Source organism: Pyrgilauda ruficollis, unplaced genomic scaffold (assembly GCF_017590135.1).
Source record: "Pyrgilauda ruficollis isolate IOZ18807 unplaced genomic scaffold, ASM1759013v1 scaffold31, whole genome shotgun sequence".
Lineage (NCBI taxonomy): Eukaryota > Metazoa > Chordata > Aves > Passeriformes > Passeridae > Pyrgilauda > Pyrgilauda ruficollis.
In genome coordinates this window covers 935,443-959,942 of record NW_024524489.1, presented here as the reverse complement: position 1 = coordinate 959,942, position 24,500 = coordinate 935,443, and the positions used below count along the sequence as shown (strand labels likewise).

General features: G+C 42.6%; 1 protein-coding gene across 1 annotated transcript in view; it reads left to right on the top strand.

The window, feature by feature from the left end:
- The first annotated feature begins 95 nt into the window (after positions 1–95).
- The window catches only part of PLCB4 (phospholipase C beta 4), a 182,383-nt gene continuing 157,978 nt past the window's right edge, over positions 96–24,500 (top strand). The window contains exons 1-2 of the mRNA XM_041474004.1: positions 96–149; positions 19,966–20,025. The gene's annotated coding sequence lies outside the window, so the exon portion shown is untranslated. The remainder of the gene's footprint in view (positions 150–19,965; positions 20,026–24,500) is intronic.

Below are 24,500 nucleotides of genomic sequence, written 5' to 3'. Positions count from 1 at the left end.
GGCGGGGGAGGAGGGAGGGGAAGGGAAGGGAGGGGGGAAGGAGGAGCCGCCGCCGCCGCTGTGGGGCGGGCGGGTCGCACACACACAGACACACACAGACACTGGCACGGCGTGAGGAGGAGGAGGAGGAAGCAGCCTCGGCGCTTGAGGTAAGGGCGGCGGGAGCGGCCACCATTGAGGCGGGGGGGACGAGGGGTGGCCGCGGCTTCGCGCCCTTGGTGGGGAGCGGCGCTGCCCGGGCCCCCCCCCGCGCCGGGCCGTAACCTTGGGCTCCCCCGGCCGTGAGGGAGGGGCGCGAGCGCGTGGGGCTGCCATGGGCGTGTGGGGCTGCCATAAACCTGTGGGGCTGCCATAAACCTGTGGGGCTGCCACCTGCGAGGGTCTGTCGCCGTGTGAGTCCCTCACCCCCGTGTGGGGCTGTCGGACGTGTGGGGCTGTCTCCCGCAAGGCTCCGTGGCCGTGTGGGTCCCTCACCCCCGTGTGGGGCTGTCGGACGTGTGGGGCTGTCTCCCGCAAGGCTCTGTGGCTGTGTGAGTCCCTCACACCCGTGTGGGGCTGTCTCCCGCAAGGCTCCGTGGCCGTGCGGGTCCCTCACCCCCGTGTGGGGCTGTGGTACACGGGTGCGTGTCACATAGGTGTGTCTGCGTGCCGTGCCCGCCTGTGTGCGACACACCTGCAGGGCTGTGCACACACGCGTGTCAGGTTCATGCGTGTCCGTGTGTGTCCCTCTGTGGGTCCCTCCTGTGTGTGGGTCTCTCTGCGTGTCCCTCCGTGTGTGCGCTGGCGGCCGGAGTCCTCCCCTCATCCTCGCTGCTGTAGTTTCTGAGTGTATCCGGATTTTGTCAGTGCTGGGCGGTGTGACAAATGTTTCTGTGTAGTTAAGTAGAACTTTCTTGCAGTGGGGTTTTTTTTCTTACTTTTGTCCCTTTTTTTGTTTCCTTTTTTTTTCCTTCCCCCCCCCTCGCGCAGGCTTACGTTTGAAGATTGTTTGTTTTCTTTCGTATATATCCAAAGGTCTCTGGGGATACAAGTGCTCCTGCTGCCTCTGTCTGTGTGGTTGTAATTTACAAGACGTTTGTAAATCACATACTGGTGATTTTCAAAGCAAGGTGCAAAAGCAATGTTTCCATTTCCATTCCATAGCCATTCCAAGGCTGTGCACTGTACTCCATGCACGACTTTGAATTATGTGCAGTCAGACACCTGTTACTTAATCCTGTTTATCCTTTCCAGTTACAGTTATCCAGCCTGGTCTCCTTTTTTTTTTAATATCTCAAAATAAAGTACAAATATTCTTTTATGCTAGCATCTAGTAGAAATCCAGGGATCTAATGCGCTTGTGAGGTATTTAATGTGTGTTTGTTAGGTAATACTTTCCCCAAGGGGGATGATTTTAGAAAGTTATAGAATAATCATTATCTCAAGGGGAGTTTATATAATGTTAAAGTGTCCATGGGGATGCGTCTGTAGGAGAGGTGGATTTGACACAAAGCCTTACACAGTATAAATCTTCAGTAAAGTGTGCATCATCCTCTGTTGATACGTAAATAATGTTTGTGTTTCTCAAACTGCACTTGCTGTTGCACCGTGGAATTTTCAGTTTAATAATTGGTGTTAACGAGGGTCCCGAGAATGTCGCATTTCGGATCCTGCAGGGCATGGAGCAGGTTCCTCCATAACACGTTTGTGTTCAGGGCTGTGTTCTGGAGCTTACCTGAGCAGTGTTAGCAAGCTGACACTGCTCACTTCAGGTCAGTTTCCTTCCAGCTTCTGCAAGTGTTATGGCCACAGTACTTGCAGGCTTTCAGCAGATCAAGGGTACCTAATAAATGTCATGAACTACAAAATAATTATTGTTATATGCAGCCGAGCAATTTTGTATTGTGCAGAGACAGTTCCTAAATACGAGTTGAGAACAGATTTATTTCTCCCTGCCACTGGTAACTTTGTGAAGTAGTTAAATTGCAGAGCTCTAGGATGAGAGTTCTCTTCCACAGCCATTAATACCAGTGTGCCTTCACGTGTCAGTTTGGATTCAACTCTTGATGAAATCGCTAAAAACCAGGTATTGATAGGAAAGTCAAACCCCTGGTGAAAATATCACAGCGTGGCTGTCAAAATAAAATGTGAGGATCTGACTTGATTGCTGGCTGTGGATATGCACTTGGGAGAGTAACAATGCCTTTTATTTTAAAGACATGCACCCACGCACAGGAGCTTTGTTCTAAAATAGTGTTTTCTGTCATGAATTTATGCATAACCTACACTCTGCTTTTTCTTAGAATGCAGGGAAGACAGAACCTTGAAGGGGAAGAGAGACAGACCAAAAGGGGCAGGGAAGAGAAGCCATTTGAATTTCCCTTACTGACAGAGGAAATACTTCTTTGTTACGTTCCACACAAATTATTGTGTTGTTTTCACCTTTTCAAAAACAATGGCGAGTTGTTTGGGCTTGATGTACGCTGCTGACTTGTGTTGCAGACTTTGAGCATTTGTTCCAGTAATATCTGGCTGTGATGGTGGACTTGGGGCTGTGCTGGAAGTCTGTCAAGTATTTGTTACAGCTGTGTAGGAACTGATGGCTTCATTTTCACCAGGCTTAGGTACACTGTGTTGAAAGCTTGTAGGGATGTAAGTTTTGTGCTTACCAAGATGACTTGTTTTGTATTTCTGTTTCATTTTTTATCTTGTCATTTTTGTGGGCTTTCTGAATTGTTTGGTGGTTTACTTTCCCTGGTGGTTTTAACAGTTCAATTGCTATTCCTTCCTCTTCGTAATTTGCCAGAGACTGAAGTCTGAAACTGCTGTTTTAATATTTTCCTTAAAATTGAATTAATCCCTTTTCTGGAGGAAGGGACAGAGGAGTACTTATGAGAATTTTAGAAATGAGAACCACAACTTAATGCAGGCATCTTACCTAAGAGAGACTGCTTACGAAAATTGTACCTCATTGATTTCGGAGAAGGCTGGTTTCTTCTGTAGTTTCAATCATCTGTCCCATTAGATTTTGGGAAGTGTTGTAAATTGGTTTAGAAGCGAAATTTTCCAAGTCATAAAATCTCCGGTTGGTTGTTAGTGGAAATCATTACGAAGGGTTGCATAAGCATTATTTGTAGGATGGCTAATCAGCAGCCTGGGCTTAGTTCCATTCTCTAATAAATAGATGCATTGTGCTACTTCAAAAATTGCAAAATTGATGGCTTGAGTACATTTACTAATTTTGAAAGATATGTAATGCATCTGGTTTGGGGAAGACTCTTTGATGTCTGGAGAAGTTGCACACAGTGGAGGTGTTTATGATCCAGCCTGTTAACTCTTCAAAAGTTTTTTGATGATACTATTTAGGACATCTTATTCTTATGAAAGATTCATGCGTAGCACCACATCAGAATTACCTATGTGCACGCATCAAAGGCTCAGAAGAATTTTATTCGGCAGGACTTTCTGGGAGCAGGTTTTGTGGTCCTCTTGCTTCTGCAGAAAAAGAATGTGATTTTTGGACTTTGTATTCCAAAGAGCTGACCTGTAGAGGGTTAGAATATATGGGATATCAGTGGTATAAATTCCAAAGGTACTGTGCTTTGGCATTAGCCATCCTGCTTTGCTTATATCGTGCCTTGTGAACAGTAAATTATGAAAATCTTATCTTGCTGGTCCTCAGCCATCTTATGGCGGTAGCACTTTCTGGAAGTTTAGTAAATATGGCTAAAGAGGCTTGTGAAACTGTGAAAGACAGATTCCCAGCCATTCTGGAATGAATTCATTAGGCCTAGTAGTAAGTTCCTTGTTCCAGAAGGACATGCTGAAGTATCTGAGTGCCTGGAACAGGGTGCCACAAGATGGGAAGCAGCATCAGAACAGCCCTTCCACCACTGTCTTTGGGGTGCTGCTGCCGGGAATCTGCAGTTTCAGGGCAAGAGGCTCCCAGGCGCTTCCTGAGTCACAGAAATAGATGGTGCAGCTCAGCTCTGGCTGTAGAGGTTCCTCTCCAGCAGGCTTCTGGGTGATGGGCTGCTGATGTCTTCCCTGCAGGGATCTTGGAGGAAATCAATACTTGCATCCCTGCCTTGTGAGGACCAACATCAGCTTGTGCGAGGTAGTGAAGTGCTGTGGTCAGTTTGCCTTACAAGTCATTCTACATATCAGGCACTGAAAAAAGTACTTGTTAAAGTTGTACCTGTGCAACAGCAAAAGAATCTTGGTTTTTGAAGAATGAGACAAAACCTCCGTCTTCCTCTCCTCTGAAGAGCATCCTAGCCTAATATGAAGTCACAGTATCCTGTTTCCCTTGTTACTAGTTTTGGATAAATGGTATTTGTGAGCGATTACAATGTTTCATTTCACCTTCCGAGTTCTTAGAGGCACTAGTCAGTCTTCCTGTGGGAGAGAGCCTGTTCCTGGGGAGCAGTGCAGTGTCACTGAAAGGTTAGGTTAATGTGGTGTATCTGCTCATGAAAAGGGAGAAGTACAAAGTATCCAGCTTTTAAGGCCACTTGCCTTTTGCGCCGTGTAGGTTTCTGTGGCAGATGGGGCTGTTGCTTGGATCTCTTTGTGGTTTCCTGTTCTCCATTGCCAGTCAGTGTTGTTAAGCTAGGTCATGATCCTGTCCTACCTGTGGCTCATAGCTGGTCATGGGACAGACAGACCCTGGGTACAGCGTGGAGCATCCCTTGTCCTCCCCTGTTTCAAGACCACCTTGCAGGTGAATCCATAATCTGACTTTATGTGTTTACTCCTCTCTGCCTGACAAAAAATCTATTCTATAACCCGTAGGTGCTCCTAATTCCTCATAGTGTGTCTCTCACCTTTCTGTATGCAATAGCCAGGGACCAAAGTGCAGGTTAAGAAGTTGCTTGGCAGCTGTCGTACATCCAAAATTAGGGCCTTGCTTTCCATTTTATTGGGATGTATAACTGTACCACCATGAGGCCCTGCTCCTGGAGAGCTGAGAGTCCCTTGTTTGATCTTTCCTCAGAATAAGAACCCGTTCTTTCTCCAGTAACAGTAACTGGGAGCTTTGGCAAATGAGGTGAGACAGCCTGTTTGGAATGTGCTCTGTTGTAAGGGCTGTTTGCAGACTGGTTGAAGTTGGTGTTGCTGAAGTAACAAAGTGCCTTTGCCCTCTCGATTCTGAAGAAACTGGTTCTATTCAGTTGACTTCGGGGCTCTCAAATTGTAACTTCCTTTGTGAGCCAACATTGCAACCTAGAAGACCTTGAGCAGATGTGTAACATTACAGGAGCTGGATTTAAAAGGGACTGTTCAAATTAAATCCTCTACGTTGTTCCTTCTCAGATGTCGTATCAATAGACCATTTACTTGAAAAGTCTTAATCTGGACTTGGTGTTTGTATTCTGTTGTTTCTATGTGCAGCACCATCTGAAATTATGAAGATAAAAAATTTACAAATGTCTTTGAGCTATCAAATAGTTACATAGAAGTAATTTATGTCTGCAGTTGGTCTAGCAATATGCCAGCCAAGATGGGATATGTATTCAGCTACAGAAATTTTGGGAGCACTTTAGTAAGGAGGAAATGGGTATGAAAAAGGTATTAAAGAGCAGGCTCTTTATTCTTGAAGTTACAGATAAATTTCCCTTTCTAACAATTTCTACATTCAGCCTGGGCACACACGTTCCTGCAGACTGGAAGTAATCAGCCAGGAGGTCAGTGACTAATAAAGGGGGCAAAAGAGAAGAAGGACTTGAAAGGTTAATAAGGAGCATCTCTTGGATTCCAATGATCTAGAGTGTCCCTGATCCTGTGAACACTGATGATGTGGAAAATAACAAGTAATAAGGGAGTTCTCTGAGATGTAGGCTGTGGTCTTGAATGAGATAGGTCGGATGAAAGAACTTCTCATACCAGAGTGGCATTTTTCCCTCCTTGATCTTGTAGACCATTCCAAAACTCTACAGATTTTTCTGGTCCCATTTTTCTACTCCTTGAACATATTTATTTCCCATGCCTAAAATTGCCATGTCTCCCACATTTGCCCTTTGGTTTTCTTTTCTGGGGTTGTCCACTGTGGATGTTGCTGTATGTGCTGCACTTGTTGCGTGCCCAGATGCTCTGTTCTCTCCTCTGAGCCGAGGCTGTGTGCTGGATCCAGCATGCTTGACTCCATCTCTGCCATCAGACTGCTGCTGCCACTGCCTGAAGGAAACAGGGAAGAGAGGGATCGATAGCTGCAGTGAGAGCCTGCTTGTTTTGAAATACACTGTTGTGGAAACACGATTCTTCAATACACAAATGAGGATAATTCCTGCAGAATTCCTCTCGGTGAAGTGTGTGTTGAAATGGGATGTGAATGCCTTATTGGGAAGTAGGAAACTGAGCCATGGAGTGGTTTCTTTGGCAAGGCTAACACGATCTGTTGAACCCAACAGAATTGGTATAATTTTTTCTATGAAGGACCGTGATGGTGGAAAGAAAAGCATTTCTGAAGAAGGCAGGAAGAGAGGCTGATGAATTCTCTGTAGGTTCGTTTGCAGAGATGAGAAGGAAGCTCAGATGTGTTAAAGGAGAGGTTGGGTAGCATGGTGTGGTGACTGTAAGGCACGGCAGAGGCTGTTGGATGATTTGATTTTACTACTTGTTTTTCAGATATAGTTCTTGAGGATTAGTGCAGATTAATTGGGTGCTCTGGTGGATTTGGAGAGCTGTACTGCATGTCTGACATCAGCAAAGAGACTGAGTAATTATTGCTTTCTGGTCTTTCAGCCTGTGTTATTTGTGTACTGCTTCCCTAGCAAAATTCGCTTAGGAATAGTGGTCACACAGTAAATGACAAGGGAAGATGGAATGTGGTTGCAGGTGTATCAGAGCAGATTGCAAATGAGGTGCTGCAGTGTGCCGTGGGAGCCGTGAGCTGCAGGTAACGTGGGTACTTTGGCACCCCTGCTTGGCTTGTCGTTCTCACCCTGGAGATCTCCTGTGTCCGCGGATGCTGCAGGTGCGGCGGAGCTCTCGGAAATTCCCCTCAGCGTGTCTGCCATCCCTCACATGATGCGCTTATCTGCTTTGATTGGAGAATCCCCGGGCTGGAGGAGAAGGTGGGGGCTTGGCGGGGCGGGAGCGGTGTGAGCTGGGAGAGCGGCAGAGGGCTCAAATAGGGCAGCCCGGGCGGCAGGGGGCTCAGCTGCTGCCGCTGCCGCGTTCCCCCAGGCTCGGCAGCTGGGGCTCGGGGACCCCGGCTCTCCTCGGCCCGTCTGGGCTGGCAGGAGCAGCCCCCGCTGTGCATCTGCCTTTGCCCGGGGGAAGCTCCTGGACTCTGTGCTGCGACTCAGCTGATACGGAGACTCATTTCCTTTTTCCCCAAGCCCTTCAAATCTGGCAGTATGTAGCAGAGTCTGGCTGTTCTTTTTGCTGATGCTCTCGGTTTTGGCTATGAAATACAGAGTAGCTTTTTGATGACCTGTGACTGTACCAGATGGCTGGGAAGAGAAATAACTTCTGAGAAGACCTTGGCCCAGGTGAGGACAAACTGGGCAAAGTTTTTTCAGTTGTACAGGTTGCTGCTTTTCGGCATTCACACATCACTGGTATAGTTTTGCTTTTCTCAAGCAGGCTCCTGCCTACTTGGATGCGTCCTAAAGTATTGTGTATGTTTGGCTCTGCATGCTTTTAATTTTTTGTTTGTTTTTCTTTACAAACTGAGAAGGTGCTGGAATTGGCAAATGTGCCAAGCCTGGTAAGCAGATGTTGATAAAATGGTCTCCTTTGAGATATCTTAATGAGAGCACGAGCTTATCTAAAAGAGCCATATAAAAATAGTTGGTGTGCCATTTCATCTGTATTTTTTTATACAAGAAAATGTCTTAGTCTTTGCATCAGGTAACAAGACTATTTGCACTGCTGGAGTAACCCCATCTCTTCCCTGTGGAATTAATGAAGAATGACACCTTGGAGGAAGCATGTGGTACTTACCTGGGAGAGATAATACGTTGGTGAGGTGCTGGTGGGCTCTGTGACCTGCAGGGGTGCTTTTGTGGATGGATGTACAGGTTGTCCTTGGGAGAGAGAACCCCCAGAGGCACTCCCGTGACCCCAGCTGCTGCTGATGGTCACAGAGCTGCCTGGATCCAGCAGGGAGCGAAGGTGCACAGAGCCTTGGAGGGATAGGAAAGGGTAACAGCAGGATCAGTGCTCTGCCTTTTGCTTTTATCTCTCTGGAGAGCTGGGTGAGCATTGCTGTGGAGAAATGCTGGGTGCTGTTCCTCTTGTGTGTTTGTTTGCTGGGTATAGAAGGGATAAATCTTCAGCTCTGCTGGTCTGGTTGAGTTCATCTGGAAGAATTCTGATGAAGTTCGTACTGCAGAGTTGTGGTCCCTGTGTGGATAGAAGAATCACAGCTTGCTTAGACCTTTATCTGGTAGTCTAAATCACATAAAAAATAATTCATATTCTCTGCTGCTTCTTCATTTTTAGTGCTAAATCTTTGGATTGCAGTCTCAGAAAAAAAGATCATCTGTTGGGTTTTGGCTACAGTGACAGTCTACCAGTTGATTTATTCAGGATTTTGGGGGACATTGTTTTGGAGTTTTTGCTCTTTTTTTAAGACTTCAAAAACGCTCTTGAACGTTCTTAGCATTCTTTAAAAAAAGTTGTTGTTCTTATTTGTAATGATTTTTGTTTATGTGGATTCCTGTGTGTTAGTTTCTTACAGCTTTCCTGTGGTGAACTAAAAGCCTCATGTAACCTAACTGCATTTCCAGATGTAGGGAAATCAAAAGTATATGTTTGCAGTAATTCTTTGCTATACAAACACATGTATTTATTTTGTAAATGCTTCTTGTATTTTAAAACACATGAGGTGAAAGCAATACTTTACAGGAGTAGCTGTGAATTGGCATGAAATAGATTGCTTCTGAAAAAAAGGGAGCTTTATTGATGGGGATTCTTTTTTAAATGAAGTCTGTGGCACTTCAGTTTTCAAAACTGAATCAATCTGCCAAGAAATGCATGCTCTGATTTATATACCTTTGATTTAGTTATGCTCAGTTTATAAACAGTGCCTGGTAATCTTCCCTGATCTCATCCTGCTTTAATTTTTAATTTACCCTTGAAAAGACACTGCTCACTTTAATCTGGAATAACACCTCCCCTCCCCACAGCAGAATGAATGAATAATAATATTGTGAAAACAAAGATCTAAGTGCAGCTCTCAGATATCTGACACGTTAAAAACATCAATTGAACTGATCTGAAATTATGTGGAAAAACATACAGTTTTTCAGGTAATTTTGAATCATCAAATGATTGATTCTGTGAGTGGTTTTCCGTGATTCAGGTGCTGAGCAATGTGGCGATACTTTGAGGCTTTTGAAAGCTGGAAAACAGATTTGGATGCTCACAGGTAGAAATGGCAGAGGAAATGGCATTGCTGTGTTAATAGTTACATGATTTGGTATTAAGGAATTGGCTCCATCCCACTGTCTTTTAGTGTCAGAATGTTTGCTGGGTATTTTCATTCTTGCTTTTAAGTGCAATTGTTTTCTTTACAGAAGACAATAATACTACAAGATATTTTTCCCTAATCTTTTTGGGGGTTTAGTTTTTGAATTACTTAATTTTCACAGAATCAGGTTGGTTGGAAAAGGCCTCTGAAATGATTGAATCCAATCTGTGATCCAACATCACCATGGCACTGAGGGCCACGTCCAGGCTTTCCCTAAGCACCTGCAGGGATGGTGACTCCACCATGCCCTGGGCAGCCCACTGCAGTGTCTAACCAACCTAAACCTTCCCTGGAGCAGCCTGACACCTTGTCCCCTTGTCCTGCCACTGGTTTCCTGGGAGAGGAGCCTGACCCTCACCTGGCTACACCTCCTGTCAGGGAGTTCTACTGCCTCAGCAAAGGGACACAGCAAAAGAATAGCCTGAGCCTTTAGCAGCGTTTAAATGCTCATGAAGACCTTCATGAATAATCACAAATTTTCACCAAAACTTGGATATTGAAGGTGTTGCTTCACCTGGTTCATCTGAAAGATCTATGGAAGCATTTCTTCAAAGCATTAGTGGAAGTAATTATCAGAGTAAGGGGTCGGTTTTGTGTTTGTTTTTTGCTTTTCTTTTTAGGAGCTATAAAACTATATAAGTAAACCCTTCAAAATTGTAGACTTAGGGTATTTTTTCAAGTGAGCTGCATCTCTTCCTTAAAAAGTGACTAAAAAATGGTAATTTAAATTGTAACCACTTTTCTGGTGATATTTCTTGATTTCATAAGCCATTACCTGAAATCCTTCAGTTACTGAAAAGCCAACTTATAGTTTCAATTAAAAAGAGCTTCAGTATACATGAATATCACATTAATTACACAAATAAATTTCTGGCTGCCTTTCTTTTTGTAGAAGTTGATAAAAAGGTAATGCTTCTCAGTTAATTTTAAATAATTTAAAGGAGGGTTTATTTAAACATGACTGAAAGTGGATTAATCCTTTTCTTCCTTCCATCTCTTCCTGCTATCCTCACATCTTGGGGTTTAGAAATTAACAAATGTTGTCTAAAGGGCTGTGGCAGGGAATGTTTTGCTTATGTCAGTGGTCTTCAGTCCAGCTGCTAATTAGCACTTCTCTTAGTGACTGAAACACAATTTTAACAAGATTTGGCTCTTCCTTTTCAGCACTGTCTATTGACAGAGCTTGGGTGTGCAAGCAAGTAACCTGAGTCCGTTTGAGCCTTGCATTTCAAAATTCAATTCAAAATCATCCTGCCTCATCTAAGGGGCCTTTGGATGGTTATTGAAATGTATCTGATCTCTCTTACTGTGATACTGTTGTGACTGGGTTTGTGCATCTGCAGTTTTATCAGGGATGATTCATAGGCCAAAATGGTGTTTGTCCACTCAATGCTTCATTCCTTTCCCCTTTCAAAGGGAAGGTAATGGGAAAAAAGCTATTCTGTCTGATAGATAACAGCTTCTCTTTTATTGTTTGGCAGTGTGTGGTTTTGTTTTGTTATTTTTTTTAATCTTGAAATTTGACCTAACGAAAGAAAGGTAACGAGAATCCAAATAGTGTCAGGACTTGGCAGGGGGATTTGCCATGTATGAGGAAAAAACTGACCTGAGTGCAGCACACTGCAAGTGCACAAACCCAGCCCTCCAGAGCTGGAGATTGATTAAATCAGTCTGTAGTTTTTGCAGGTGAAACAGTTAATTTGGGACCTTAATTTCAGAACTTTATTTGTTTCCTGTGGTCTACACATCCGATGGGGCTCCGTTTATTCTTCCAAAACAAAGTGTACATCCACAAAGCTGGCTCTAGCCTTCTAGTTTGTCAGATCAGATGTCAAAAGCATTCACTTTTTAAGGATGGAGAGGTACTGGTGGAATTTTAGCTGGCCATGTTGAGACTGATATAATTTCAGAATGAATTTTGAGCTCGATTTCAGCCAAGCCAAGGACTGGCAGTGAGGGCACTTTTGATCCTGTAGGAGGAACAGTGGCACTCCTGGGTTAGGACAGGTAACCCTTTGTGACACAGGAGGAGAGGGGCCCAGACAGAAAGCTGCTTGCTGCTTGGTATTGTTTTGGTAATTCCATCACCTTGTCCCCTTTTTCTCTCCTCTTGTCTTTTGGGTATGGGCATAGCTGGTCACGCTTTAGATTTCTTTGTTCTAAAGCAAGTCTTGGGTTAAATACAGTACGACACACGCCCTCACCCACAGTGTTCTGATTAGGTATTTTTCAATATCTGTCTTAAATGTCATGATAATGCCTGACAAGAAGGCTCACTGTCTTGTGAACTAAGAGATCCAGAGCAGATTTCAGCGCTGCACATCAGAACAGGAGCATAGCTCCAGCCCTGAAAGTATGAACTGAACTACAGCACAATGTAAATGTCAGCTCAGGAATGTGAGGTAGGTTTGGTATGATCCCTTAAGGATTCTTTGTTCATGGCCTAAATTGCAAGGTTTCTGGGGCAGGGACTATCCTTGCATTATTTATTTTATGGCATTTATTCCAATGCATTCTGTGTTAATTTTATTTAACCTGCTTGATGCCCATTTGCTGATACCTCAGATGAGAGAATACACTGCAAACCAGTGTTTTTAATTAGAATGTCTATACAGAACAGATATATGCAGGTTAAAAAGAAATGGCATCCATGCTGTTCAGTCCAACGTGCTGAAGTACCTAAGGGAATAAAGCAGCTTTCAGACTATTTCATCTCTTTACATTCCAGTTGTTGAGACCTTTTTTAACCTGGCGAGATGACTTCCCCAAAGCCTGCAGCCCATGTGTGTTAGCAACAGGGATCCTGGTAAATTACTTCTTGACCTTGACTTGGAAATCAAACTGTAGCAAATCAGGGACATGGCCATGCTCTACCAGTGAACTCCCAGGGGTGCAGGGTAATGTATGGAGCAAGGCCTTGCTCACACTGCTCACACTCGTGTGCCATGCAGTGTTAGAGGCCATCATCTTTAATTCCTTTGTTATGCAACAGATCCAGTTTTGATTTGTAGCCCAAAAGGAGCAAAGTTTCAGTTTTAGAAGCACAGTCTGTTACGGGATATTTATCAAGCAGTGTTTTTGCATATGGATGTTGACAGCAGTCTTGCAGCAGAAATGACAATGTTGTTCTTGGTGTTGTTTCTTAGTTTGAGGATTCCCTGTGTCAGTCTTTCAAGTCAGAACATAACTCAGGAACACCTTTTTCTTCTTTTTTTTTTTAATTGTTTTGGCAATAAAAATGGTATGGACATAGTCTGAATCAGCAAAGCTGGCTTAAAGGAACACTTAAGTGAAAACCATATATGTATGTATAAAAAGGAATTTTCTTTTGCAAGGAATCAAAGTAGCTGCGGACATCAGGCAAACAGCAAACCCTGAACAAGCTCAACTGCTCAGCTGGATGAGAAAAGAAGGGGCTGGGCAGAAATTGCAATCTTACAAAGCATAGATCTAGAAAGATGTTCCAGCTATGCTAAAAATTATTTACACTTTGCAGTCTTGCAGTTCTCAATGATCTAACAGTGGTTCTGGAATCTCTCTTTTAGGCGTTGTACATATTTGTTAAAAATGCTCCTTCACCCAAAGAATTTATTGCACTGGAATAGGAGGAGCCTAGAGCTGAACACAGTTTTTGGTATATAAGCACCAGAGTAGAAGTGTGAAACATTTCCAGCTACATGTGTTTAAGGTCAGCCTAAAAATTCAAGCTGCATGTTTTAGTAATTTTTGATCAAGTGGAACTTCAAAGATTTTGACTTCCCTTTAAAGTGTAAATTTTTGCATTGGACAATGTAGCACAAACCAGCACTGGCTGCCATCAGATGAGATTTGCTTCAGTGCAGCTGGCAGCATCAGGCCCAGGATGTTTGCACAATGAGGCTTTGTAAACCTCCTCTGCAGAACTGCAATGCTTTGATCTGTTTACTGGACAAATCAAAATTAAACTGATGTCTCTTTTTTCCTTTTTCTTTTTTTCTTTTTTCTTTTTTTCCTTAGGAGAAACTAGCACTCAGGAAATCTGGCTGGCCATATCAGATTTTGCCCCAAGAAATTGCATTAGTTTAAAAAAGAGGCATTGTACTCCCAGCTTAATGTTTAAACTCAGTGTCAAAACGTTAGGGCAGAATAATGCACACCGATAATGCAAATGGTTTTCTTGGGTGGATTTCAACTGCTGTGCTAGAGTCTGGGAGAATATGTTTACTTTCTTGCATTGAAATACCACGCTATTTCCATCACAGTAATGCCACTTTCAGCTAGCTGGTTGCAGCCAGGTTCAGCGATAAGAAATCAAAATTGTTTTTAAATGTATCTCTGTTTATTACAGTGTAACTTTTCTTTTATACTTCATATTCTCCAGTGACTAAACATGTTTACTTTAAACGTGCTGTGTGTTCCAGGTGGGTAGAAGCAAAGCAAAAGTGCGTTTGAACCAGTTGTAATTAAATTTCTGCTCTGTACATTTTGTCAAGACAAGAAAAGCTGCTGGCATTTCAACCTTGCAATGCATTATGGAGTGACTGCCAGTCAGATCCTCCTATGGAATTAAAACAAATTGGAAAGCAGAGTGAGAAGGGGGAAGAGAGATTTGTGTGAATTAAATGACTGCGGCCTGTGGTTTGCCAGGCTCTCCTGCTTTTGTTGATGATGTCTGGTTATGTAAACTTCTTCCCACCACTTTCTTCTTCAACTTGCAGCAAAGCAGTTTTGTGTGGTGTAACATCTGCTGGCATAAAAGTGGTTGTAAATAAAAAAATCTTTACTGTGCAGCCCAGTAGGAAGGAAAGAAAGGATGGAAAGGAGCGTTCTCTGGAAACACAGATGGCTTTAGTCATTAATAATGCTTTATGAAATAATTTAAAAAATGTGATTGCCAAAAAAAGGGACTGTATGAAGAAGCTGAGTGCATCTATTTGGTACATTTGGAAGAGTTTGCTGTTAAACTTTCCTGGAGGAGCATGCCCAACATGATCAGCCATGTACTCGCCCAAGAGTGATGGGACCAAGAGGTTTCCATAAAATAATGTGGTTTCCATGCTGTGTTATTTTATACTGTGCAAAATAATCTTGTATTATAATACGGGATGTAATTATCTCAGTAAATATTCTGGGGGAAGAATAATGCTGCTTAATCCCTTTCTGTTGCTGTGGTGGAGGATTGGGATGAAAAGCGTAGATCACAACACGCCGCGCTGGAGCTGCTGGCCTACATTTCAGAGGGAGGTTGGCAAGGAGCGGGCTCCCAGTTTCTGGAACACGGAGGACATCCCAAAGAGAACTATTAGGCTGCACTAGGATTTATGTGATGATGCTGAGCTTTCCCTGGAGACATCAGATTTTATCTTTGTGATCCAAAGTGCTGGCTTGCTGGCCTCAAAGGCGTATCCATCCTCTTCCCATCTTGTCACCTGCTGCATGTTCCCAGGGCCTGCATTAGCTGCCCATTTTTATGCTGGAGTCCAGGCCTGTTCCTTCCTTTCTGTTCTCTTTCAATATGGTGAGACACTCTTAAACTTTACTCTTGGTTGGAGTGCAGGTTTTTATGATAATAATTAATTTCATTGGCCCAAGCCGAGTAAAAGCATTTACCCATAATTGACCTGGATTCTTTGTAATGCTGTAAATGAAGTCTTGGATTGTTAATGCTTTCATCAGCACTGAGTAATTTCATAGATTGAAAACCTTTTAAACTGCAGCACGATGATTTTGGTTCCAGAGAATTACTAGAGGTGACTAAAAATTGAGAATTCCTGCAGAAAAAAAAGAAAAAAGAAAAAATAATAACTTTCCTAAGCCATAGGTAGAATTCCCTGCAGGAGCTGTAGGACAGTATATAATGACATCCAGGACACACTGAAATTGTCTGAGTCAAATTGCAGATTGTGTATCTTGGTGCTATTACATTTGCATGCTGATAAGAGTTTGTAATAACTGTTCTATATTGCTCAAATGCTGCTGTTGTTTATTGCTTGGCTTAAATTATGTGGGGTTTGTCATATAAATATAACTCATTCTCTGTAGAAAAAGGTCCACAAGATTCTATTATCTACACATCATTTTGGAGGGTGTACTTTATTATCAATTGATATGCTTTTCATGAAATGGAATCTCTGGGCTCCAAGTACTTGACATCTCTGTGGAAACAGTCTGCCTGTTTCAGGAGGGCAGGGCCCTGAGTCTCGCTCAGCGAGCATCAAGGAGTGATTGTACCCTTCAATTTAGTTATATGCACATTGATCCCCAGTCAAGAGCTCTCTTGTCTCAGGATTTCATGGCTGGAGGCAGATTTAGGGCCTGTGGGGTGGTACTGGCAGGAGGCTGTGTGCTCTCTTTGGTTAATAAGTTTCTGCTTTAGTGAAGCTGAATGCAACAGCCCTTGATAGAACTCTGTGGTTTCTAAAGTGATTTCCATCGTGGTATTCCTGTGACCATTAGTTGTGTTTAACTGTGTGGTTACCTGCTTCTTTTGTCTGTTTTGGGAGTCATACTGTCAAGTTAGTATTCACTTGGGATGAACAGCCATCAGTGCCTGTAGCCAGTGTCACCCAGGTCAGAACCAGTGCAGAAAAGGTGCAGAGCTGCTGGTAGCTGAAGGTAGCTGAAGATGCTGCTGGTCCTGTGGGCGAGCACACGAAATGTTCCAGGAAGATATGCCAGAGGCTCAAATTATGTAATGCCTCGAGCAGGAAGCCACCGAATTATGTGTGGAGCATGTCAGCAGCAACAGCCTGATGTCCCTGGCAAGGCTCCACGGCAGGAAGGAGCTGGCTTTCTCAGCAGCCTCCCAGGAGTGAGCGCTGTGCAGGAGCAGCCTGGCCCGGGGGAGGCAGAGCTGCTGACCCCACATCCCTCACTGATGGCCAGAGTGAATGCAGAGCTGAAGGTAGCTGAAGATGCTGCTGGTCCTGTGGGCGAGCACACGAAATGTTCCAGGAAGATATGCCAGAGGCTCAAATTATGTAATGCCTCGAGCAGGAAGCCACCGAATTATGTGTGGAGCATGTCAGCAGCAACAGCCTGATGTCCCTGGCAAGGCTCCACGGCAGGAAGGAGCTGGCTTTCTCAGCAGCCTCCCAGGAGTGAGCGCTGTGCAGGAGCAGCCTGGCCCGGGGGAGGCAGAGCTGCTGACCCCACATCCCTCACTGATGGCCAGAGTGACAGCCAGTTCTTCACCTTTGCCTCCTGCCTTGTGTGCTTGCCTCTTCTTTTGCTTTGGTTTGGTTTTTTTTTTTCTTACTCCTGGATCCTGAAAAAAAAATGCAAAGAAAGAAAGGACCTTTTTAGAAGCTACACATCCAGATTAGGGATGTACAGGCAATTCATGTCTGAAAAATGTTAACAGTTGTGTGTCTAAAATTAACTAATCAGCTATGGTCGAAGCTGCTTTTCGGCACAAAATGAGAGAAGGTTTGGAAGGTAATGATCATTTCAGTATATTGACAGACTAAAATTGTCATGTTTAAATTAAGTCTCTAATGGTCTTTTCTAAATTGGGTGCTTGTACTTTGCTTTTAATTAGAATGAGGCAAAAGGTCCTTATTGGAATTCTAAAGTTATACTCTGGGTAACTCAAGGAGGTGATTATCTGTAACCAAGTGTCCATCAATGGGAAAATCTTGCAGAAGTGTGTACTTGTCAGGTCATTTTCTCTGAGCATTTCAGAGTGACAGGTGAAAAAGAACCTTGAATGATGGATGCCTCTGGATGAAAACTTGTTTTCTGCTTGAAACTAAAAATAAAAGAAAAAGAATCTGTTGACAATCCCAGAGTCTTGACGAAGGTTGCCCATCCTTTTGAAGGGTCATTATGATTCAGCTGGGTCTTTGGCAAAAGCAAGTCTTTTCCTTGTAGCTTAGAAGGGGGGTAGGTGGTGAAGAGAGGAAACCCCTGGGGTGTATTTAAGGTGAATGCAAAGGCCAGGTGCCAGTGAAGAAGCACGTTGTGCCTTACTGAACAGTAGTGAAGAAATGTGTGTTGTGGCCAAAATGAACACTGGCCACATCAGAATTTGATGCCTTTACACCTGCCCTAGTGTTCAGGTGCAGCTGAAATCCTGTGATATCTAGTTAGGTGTTCAGGAAGTGAGGAACATCAAATTAAAGATCCTTTACAAAAAAAAAAAAAAAAAAAAAAAAAAAAAAAAAAAAAAAAAGGCAAAAAGAAAATAAAAACAAAAAAAAAAAAAAAAAAGCAGGCATCAAGGTACTTAAGACCAGCTTATTCATGTAAAAAAAAAATAATTCTTTAGAACATGAGAAAAATGAAAATTGTGGGGTTTTTGTATTTTAGCCTTGACACCCAGCTCTGGAATGAAGGGCAGAGCTGAGGCTGCAGCCACTGTCCGTTCCTCCATCACTCGTCCTGTTCCTGGGAATTACAAGCTGCTCACTGCTTCTGGAAGTGAGACTTCACTCTGGCTCTGTTTCCCTCAAAGAATTTACAGTCTTGCTGAAAGGGCCACTGGAGATTTTGGACACAAACAAGCTTCTGAAGAAATACTTAACTGGTGGAAAGACAGAGAGAGAGATTTTTGGTATTTGCATAGCTAAAAAGAAACTGATTTTCTTCGTTAAATTTATCAGATTGTACTTGTGTGTTTACATGGAACATGAGAAATTTCAGGGCCCAGTGGCAGTTCTGCCCAGAAAGCTGTGGATGATTAAAACCAGTGGGGAAGCAGGTTGTGTTTCTGGTATGTGCATTAGGGCTGGTGGGATGCTCCTGCTTCCACTGGAGCTGGGCTGGATCCCACGCTGATGTAACCCTGCTGAAATCTGACTGCAGTCTGCAGGAGAACAAAAAGGGCAGAGGTGTAGCTCTGATTGCAGACTAACAGAGCAGGTTGTATGCTTGAAAATAGTCTTGTCATGTCTTTGTTTTCCCAGCACAGGCGTGTTTTGGACAGGGAGTTTATTTTAGTGTGAAGCTGGCTCTAGCTGACCCAGAAGTAAGTGTAAGGATGCTTTTGTGTGAAGCTGCCAAGTCCTGGAGACCCAGTGGTATCTTGTCATGTAATTATGAGCTGCTGAGGTCAGTCTGAAAGTGCACCAGCAAAATGAAAGAGTTTGAGGCATTGAAAAAATAATTACAAAAATAATTGAAATCACTGTGTAGTCTCTTACTAGAAGAGCGTGCTGTCAATATTTATTGAGAACAAAGTACGTAGCCATCATCCTCTCAGCATTGCTATTTATGATTTGAAACAAATCATAATCTGTTTTAATGGACGTTTTTGGCAACTTTGGGAGGATTCAGCAGAGGAGGAAACTATTTTCTTTAACTGCCCTCATTGCTGTAATTGTGATTGCTGTGGTTCTCAGTCCCTCTGGTCTCATACTCGGGGTGTTTTATGTACCATGAGTTCTCAAAGCAAATGCTAGACCCACAGCATGCTCTAGCTTCCCTTGGCTGAGACACTTGTTTTCTGCAATCTGTTTCTAATACTGAGATTTTTTTTTTCTTCTTCTCATAAAACTTAAACCTCATAAAACTGAAGAGTATGAGGTCAAATTTAATTCTGTGTAAGCACCTAGTGGATATTGAGATGTTCTCAACTTTAGGCTTCCATTTATTTTTTCTATAAAGGAAAAAAGATGAAGCTTGATGGAAGAGAGAAAAATACAGCTTCTGATCTAATGTGCAGGAGCTCTTGATTAATTTGAAAAAGCAGCAGTCAATTTCCTATTATTTTCAATAATGCTGAAGACACTTGTTTTCTTTTAATAAAATACTGTCTCCTATAAAACAAGGATTTCTAATGTGAATTTGGATTTGATTTCATTTTGGAGCACTCTTTGGTCACTTCCATTGCTGTTTGTGCAAACCTGCTGCTTTGCTTGCTGAAGAGCTGTTGTGCTCATGTCCAGTTTAAGGTCTCACACTTAGGTCTTACAGATGGGAATCAATGGGTTTGTACATTTGAAAACAAGAGGGGTGGAAAGGAACACCACCAAAGCAGCCCTGCCCACTTGTACTGCTCAGAGGGACAGCAGTGTGTGTGCCCCTGTGCTGCCCCTTCCCCTCTAAAGATGGGGAAGGACAGAAGAGGAGGATGCTTTCATCCTTCCAAAGTGTTGGCAAAAGCAATGGAGGAAGTACATTCTAGCACTGATAACAATGGCATCATTTACTTTTTACCCAGAGCTGGATGATAAAGAGACCTGATGGTATGTCTCAAAATAAAATACTTTATTTTCCCTGCTCCATCCTTAGTCTCCATTGTGTTGCCTTCTAGTTTTAAGTGCTTGGAAGAATGGGTGCCATGTGTTCCTGTCACCTGCAGCTATGATGCTTCTGCTTAAACAACAGGGATTTCAAAATAAAATGAACTTCAAACGAAAACTCACTGAGCACTCAGTGTTTGTTTGCTACAGTGTAAATATTCTGATCCATAAGGAGAAATTATTTCTGGAGGAAAAAGAAGGTCTTGAAGTAGTTTACTGTGATTTTATTAGGTAATTAAATATAAATATGCACAATTAAGGCTTTTTTTTTTTTCTTTTAAGGGAAAGGAAGACATTTTCTACAATGTGAATTTCTACAGAACAACTTGTGATTTTCAGAAGGTATGCATTTCTTGTTCTTTTAGTATTTTAATTGTTTTTTACTAGATGATCTACTTCCAGTTTAAAATACGGTTTACCATTGCAATGCTGCACTGCCCATGTCAGTAGAATGAAAAATGTGTTCTGAAAAAGCAGTGGTCGGGGTTCATGAGAGGAGAGAAGTTATTAGAAATTTAGATCATAGCTGCACATTCCGAGGATGCTGTGCTCTCCTGACACCAGGTATCCTGGCATTAAGGAAGTGTGTACGTGTGAGGTTGGTCAGACACAGGCAGATGTGGGTATTCACAGTTCTCAGAGGCCTTATCTTTTTGGAGTCTAGCATTCTGGAAGGTTGAATGAGAAGAAATTGTTCTTTTGTGTGCTCCCCCTCAGGCCCAATAAACTCCAGTGATAACTGTTCCTAAACAGCTGCAAATTCAATTTAAGTTCTAGAGTCTCTGTGTTCCAGCAGGTTCTTCTCACTTTATGTTTGGGGAGAACAAGGTTTTTACTTTCTTCTAGTACTCAGGGATGGGTCACTTGCATGCCAATTTTTGTTCCCTTCCTAGTCTGAGTAAAGTTTTATCCATCCCACTGGCATACAGGGTTCTTACCCTTTTGGCTTCTGCTGTCTGAAAACTACTTTTGCTCCAGAAGCCCCAAGCTGGCACAAAATTACAATTGCTTTAGCAATCCAGGCCTTGAGCAGGCTCAAAAAGTTGCTGTGGTAAATGTTAGTTTCTGGCTAATCCTGACTGAGACCTCAAGCTGGGTTTAGATGAGTTCTTTGATTCCTGTTGTACTGCACAGGTGCAGAGCAGACTTCATGCATGACACTTTTGAAGTGATAATGATGAGATGGTGCATTTGCTTTTAGCTGTTCTTCTAAAACCACACCTAAATTCATATGAGAGTTCTCCGATGTCGTCTGAAAGGAAATGGTGAGAAATCTCAGATGAGGATTCCAGTTGCTGATGGATCTGCTCTAAAGGGATCTTTAGCAGGAAAATTTCATTGCAGAAAAAGTTATTGACACCAAAGGATGTGGTCGTGGTGTTTATCTAGAATTGTAGAATTAGAAGTAATGGTACAAAGGTTGTAGGCAGTGCTCTCCTATGCTACCTTGGCATTAGTGATTAAAACAGACTTGTTTTCCTTGTTTTTCACTCCTGGATTGTTGGTTTATCCATGTAGTCTGTGCCACAAGTATTTGGGAATCTGCTGCACTGTGACCTGGTGTTCTGTCACAGTTGGTTTGTTTATTTGTAACTGATAAAAATAATTCTTCTGTGGGCACAAGTACAGTTTAAAATAATTGAAAAAGAAAAAATAAGCCTACGTTTGCCAGAAATAGCTTTCTTGGAAAGTAGAAACTTCTGTAAATATCTTTGTAGAGCAATGGTCTGAAAATACAGATGGGGCTGACTTCTTATCCAGGTGCAACAGTAGAAATCTTACTAGTAAGAGATTTAGAATGAATTCCCATTAATGGCAGAACTGTTGGTTCATTTGTTAAAAGTGACAAAGGAATAGGAGATGAATGAGTTTACCTAGAGTGTCTGATACATTTGATGCTTTCAAAATAAGAGTAAATATTAGATGAAAAAGCCCATTTGGAGTTAGTGAAGGAAATTAGGAATGTTGCTTTTCATTTTCCACTGGATTGTCTTTTTAACCATTTCAACATAGTGTGAAGAAGGATATGCCATAGGCACATCACAGCATCCTGGAAGTCAAAGACCTCAAAAACTTTGTGGAAAAAAGGAACAGCAGATTTCAAAACTCCTGACTTTTTGCATCAAGTAAATATGAGGAGAACTTGGCTCCATAAGAAAACAAAAGTAGCCCCAGGCAGTCACAATTTGTACAGCCAGTTTTAGGGTCTGTGAACAGCATGCTGCAGTTAATACTGGTTGCATTGAGGGTGCCTGGGAGAGGTTTTCTGGGTAGAAGCCTGTTAAAATATCATATTGTTAGAGATTAAATGGGGCCATTCTGTGCTGTCCTGTGTTTCATTACAGTGTGATTCCAGGCAGTATTTCTTCAGGAGATGAGGTCAGGCAGTGCATCCTTAAAGGTTTATTCTGTTTACATAGTGGTGGGTGGGAGGGCAGGCCTGTGCAAATGGGAGATGGTGCCTTTATCATAACACATCATTTACCTGTAATCATGTTCCCCTTAGGAGAGCATTAGTCATGTTATTGAATAATCAGGAGCTGCAGGAACTTTGACCCCCGCTCCTAGTCTGAAAGAGATTGAGCTGAAGAGAAAACTAGCCAAAGAAAATCCTTTAAATAAAGGGTGGTTTCCAACACTGTTGAAAGGAGAGAGGGCTGAATGCCTGTTCAAGTTTGTAGTGTGAAACTGGGCATGATGTTCACTAGGCATTCCTGATTGGAATAATAATTAAAACAATGTACTGTTCTTGCAGTTAGCTCATTGATTTTATTCATCAACACTTCACAGTTGATTTTTATGGAGGTGAAATAGGATCCCTGTGGTATATTTACAGAATTGCAGACCTTTTTTGTGAAGGACAGAGTCTGACTATTTGGCATGTGCACTTTTGATTAAATTACCTGTGCTCCTGTGGTACTTGTGTGTCACTGTATATCTGAGTTGGGGAGCTGAGAGCAGCATTCCTTGGCCAAACCTTGATGGAGTTCCCTCTGGGTAATCTGCTTGCTGCAATCACAGAAATACTTTGCACTTGTTTTTCTTGTGCCAGGGTGGAACTCTCACACCTACTTAGCATAATTTAGGATGAGTTTTAGTCCCAATCTATTTGCTGCCTGGTAATTATAAGGGGCATGGTAACTGTCCCAAATGGAAGTGACACTTTATAGGGGAGAGAATAAAGGAAAGTTGCCCTTCTTGTTAGGCACCAAAGCCATTTGCTCACATTGCTGTTGTCAAAATAAAGAGGTTTTCACTCCTGGCTTTAGGCTGTGTCTCCACTGGATATCTTCTTACTGTTCCTGAAAACACAGCAATAAACATATTTTGTGGAGGTATTTTCTACTTGAGCTGGATTTTGCATCCATTTTAGCCATGAATCCTCCAACTGTTCTCTTAATCAGGTCCATTGAATCCTACAGCCTATCTGATTCTTTTTCCATGTAATCTCTGTCTTCTGGAAATTGAGTCCTTATAGGTCTAAAAACTTATCTGCTGTTCATGAGCAACATGCATAGCTCACTAAGGTGGGGTATACTCTGAGTTTCCCTTCAGATGGCCAATGTTTTCTTTATAATAAAGTTCTCTTATTCTTAGCACATTTCTGGGTCAGGAATGCCTAAAATATCTTTGGTCATTAAAACTTGGAGTCAACAGTATAAAGCAAAAATAGAGAGGCAAAAGAAAAATAAATGAAGCTTGCTGCATCCAGATGAAGTATTGTTTTCCAAATATTCCCTGCTGCTTGTGATCATGTCGTTGTCTTTGTGCTTTCCTTTGGAAGACTGTTCTGTTTAATTACAGCAAAATCCAGCATTGTGCAGACATTTATATGAGAGAGGTGAGCATGGAAGGAACAGAAAACGTATGTAGTGGCAAAGGGCTCAGCCTGAGAAAGATTGTTGGTTTGGAGAGGAGGCAGAGCTCTGGGAGCTAAAAGCAAGTGATAACAAAAGCATACTGATAATTTATGGCAGGTGTGACTGTCTCGGTTGTCAGGGTCTCTGTAGTTCATGTACATTTAAACTGACACTTGTGATAAAGAAAATAGAGGCTGGGAGTGAGAATGGAGACTAATTTCTTGTCCCTGGATGCTTGTTCACACCAAAAGCCTGTGTGAGGAGGGAATCAGGGACTGAGCTGGCCCAAAAGCAGACCTGATAAATAACATTCTAAAATGTCATTTCTGATCTGGAGGAGGAAAGACCCCAGGGGGATCTTATTGCCACCTTGCAATGTTCAAGAGCATCTTAAAGATGAAGACAAACTTTTTAGTAGGGTCTTGTGACAGACAAGGGGTAATGGCTTTGAATTGAAACTGGGTATATTTAGGGGAGACATAAGGGAGAATTTTTTACAGTGAGAATGGTGAAAAAACTGGAACAGGTTTCCCAGTTAGACTGTGGGTGCCCCATCCCTGGAAACAGTCAAGGTTAGCCTGGGTTGGTCTCTGAGCAACCTGGTCTAGTTGAAGATGTTTCTTGACGTTGAAAGGCTCTTTCCAACCAAAAGTATTCCAAAAGGGATTTTTTTTTTGCTTGGTATTTTTTGGGGTTTTTTTTTTCAGTCTGAGTCAGTTTTCATTTTTTTCTGCCAGAGCAAAAGTTAATGGTGAAAGAATGAGTGACTGGTTGAGTTCTGGAGGGGACTCCAAAGTTTACCAGACTGCTGCCTCAAGCTGGTCTGTGGTAGGTCTGTCTGAAACCTGAATCATCAGACATTCTAATGCAGAAAAGGGAGAAAACAAACCTTGGCTCCTGTAAATTTCAGTTGTTTATGGTAAGAGTTGTCGTAGGCTGAGAAAGGTTGTTTTCTTT